We start from the raw sequence: 3168 nt of genomic DNA, 5'->3' as shown, positions 1-3168 counted from the left end.
CTGTGGACCCATCATCCTTTGTTCACTGCTTGATCTCTGCAACAAAAATGGGAAACAGGTGGCCAGCAGTGGTCTACCTGGGGTTATTTTATTTCTGCTGCCCTCTGTTCTTTCTTTTTTTTCTTTTTTTTCTTTTTTTTTTTTGAGGCAGAGTCTTGCTCTGTTGCCTGGGCTGAAGTGTAGTGGCATGATCTCGCTCACTGCAACCTCCGCCTCTGGGGCTCAAGCCATTCTCCTGCCTCAGCCTCCCAAGGAATTGGGATTGCAGGCACCAGCCACCACACCCATCTAATTTTAATATTTTTAGTAGAGATGGGTTTTTGCCGTGATAGCCAGGCTGGTCTTGAACTCCTGACCTCAAGTGATCTGCCCGCCTTGGCCTCCCAAAGTGCTGGGATTATAGGTGTGAGCCACCGTGCCCGGCCACCTTCTGCTCTTTCTATGGTCATTATCTGTTGCACCCTCGGAACTAAAGAGAGATGCTGGTAGGAAGAGGCTCTTCCTTCACCTCTGGCAGAAAAGGGATTTTCAGGCCCTTCACCCACCCTGACATCACAGCTGCACTTCAATGTGACAATTATTAGGTATATGTAGCTACTGGGTGCTTGGAATGTGGCTGGTCTGAACTGCGATGTGCTAGGAAGTTAGAGTGAAAATTAAATATACTTCATTAATAATTACACATTGCTCACACATTAAAATGATAATATTTTGGATGTATTGGGTTAATTAAATGGTTGCCATTTATTCTACCTGTTGCTTCTTTCTTCTTAAAATTTGACTACTATTGCCGGGCGCGGTGGCTCACGCCTGGCTGTAATCCCAGCACTTTGGGAGGCCGAGGCGGGTGGATCACGAGGTCAGGGGTTCGAGACCAACCTGACCAACATGGTGAAACCCCGTCTCTACTAAAAATACAAAATTAGTTGGGCATGGTGGCGGGCGCCTGTAATCCCAGCTACTCAGGAGGCTGAGGCAGGAAAATTGCTTGAACCCAGGAGGCGGAGATTGTAGTGAGCCGAGACCGCACCACTGCACTCCAGCCTGGCAACAGAGTGAGACTCCCTCTCAAAAAAAAAAAAAAAAAAATTGACTACTAGAAAATTTAGAATTCACATGTGGCCCACATTTTATTTCAGAGAATTGCCTTTTTTTTTTTTTTTTTTTTTTTTTTTTGAGACAGAGTCTCGCTCTGCCGCCCAGGCTGGAGTGCAGTGGCCGGATCTCAGCTCACTGCAAGCTCCGCCTCCCGGGTTCACACCATTCTCCTGCCTCAGCCTCCCGAGTAGCTGGGACTACAGGCGCCCGCCACCGCGCCCGGCTAGTTTTTTGTATTTGTTAGTAGAGACGGGGTTTCACCGTGTTAGCCAGGATGGTCTCGATCTCCTGACCTCGTGATCCGCCCGTCTCGGCCTCCCAAAGTGCTGGGATTACAGGCTTGAGCCACCGCGCCCGGCGAGAATTGCCTTCTTTTTAAAATCTCAGGCTGCCTACTCAAAGGACCAGAAGCTGGTAAGTTAATAAAATCTGGAATTTCAAAATAATTGTTATTACATTATCTTCACTTGTGAATAGCCATATATTATTTATAAATGCATATGATCTTATACACATGGTTAAATGCAAATACCCTCTGGGGCAGGCCTGGCTCAGCTCAGGGAGGAAGCCCTGCCTGAAAAAGCTGCAGCTTAGGTTTCACTCTATTTTCATTCAGCCCAGCCCCTGAGCACGTCTTCTGTCACTCAGGGCCTGAGGGGGTGGGATGTTAAACGTTATCCAATCAGGGACGCTGGGCTGCGATCCATCCAATCAGGAACGCAGCTGGAGAGGACAGGACGGCTTTCGGGATTTGGCGCGGTCTTTGGCTGCAGCCGCAGCTCCAGGTCTTGTCTTCTCTGTTCTGTGTTTTCTGGTCCTACAGGTCTAGCCTCTGTGTCCCTGTAACCTGTAGGTATTGGGAGATCCACAGCTTAAGATGCCAGGACCCCCCAGGAAGCCTAGAAATGGTGAGTCAGCCGGGTCCGACGCACCGAGAGACGGGGAGGGGCTGGTTGGAACCAGTCTGAAGAGGCTGTGGCTGGACTCCTGCCTCCCCGCTGTCGGCTCCAAAATCCGTGTCCCGAGTTCTCCTTGGCCAGAGTTGTCCTTGGCGCAGCTCGGCCCTCAGTCCCCTTCAGCCATAAGATGGCGGCTGGGCTGACAGCCGGGACCCCGGGCGTCGTGTCTCCTTGCGCAGTGACTGTGCCATGGCCTGGAGCCCTCTCTGGGCAGCTCTGCACCCGCAGCGCCGCATCTCTCTCCTATTGTGCCGGAACCACTGGCCGGTAGTCAAGGGAAAATCGTGACTCGGAGTGTGGGGTTCATGAATGAGAAGAGGAGCTTTGGTCCGTCGTGTTTCCAGTCCTCCCGCCTTTTTTTTTTTTTTAAATTAAAAATCTATGGGAGTCGGGCCGGGCGCGGTGGTTTACGCGGTAATTCCAGCACTTTGGGAGGCCGAGGCAGGTGGATCACTGAGGTCAGAAGTTCAAGACCAGCCTGGTCAACATGGTGAAACCCTATTTCTACTAAATATACAAAAATTAGGCTGGCGTGGTGGCGGGCGCCTGTAATCCCAGCTACTCTGGAGGCTGAGGCAGGAGAATCGCTTGAACCCGGGAGGCGAAGGTTGCAGTGAGCCGAGATCACGCCATTGCGCTCCAGCCTGGGCAGTAAGAGCGAAACTCCGTCTCAAAAAAAAAAGGAAAAAATAAAAATTAAGCGAGTCAAGGCAAAAATATTAAAGAATAAAATCAAAGAGTAATTCAAGAATTGAAGAGCACCCAACTAGCTATGGTTTGTAGTTTGTGGTCCATGAAAAACTTTATATATAAAACTTTATTTTTCTTTATAATGAGATTTTACTGCTTTTCTTATAATATCTCTACATAGCACTTTCTATAACGATTACTTTAATTTTTAGGTTTAGAAATTTTTTTTTTTATACTTTAAGTTCTAGGGTACATGTGCACAATGTGCAGGTTTGTTGCATATGTATACATGTGCCATGTTGGTGTGCTGCACCCGTTAACTTGTCATTTACATTAGGTGTATCTCCTAATGCTATCCCTCCCCCCTCCCTCTACCCCACGACAGGCCCCGGTGTGTGATGTTCCTCACCCTGTGTCCAAG

Source organism: Theropithecus gelada, chromosome 3 (genome assembly GCF_003255815.1).
Source record: "Theropithecus gelada isolate Dixy chromosome 3, Tgel_1.0, whole genome shotgun sequence".
Classification (NCBI taxonomy): Eukaryota; Metazoa; Chordata; class Mammalia; order Primates; family Cercopithecidae; genus Theropithecus; species Theropithecus gelada.
This window is presented reverse-complemented; position numbering follows the sequence as displayed.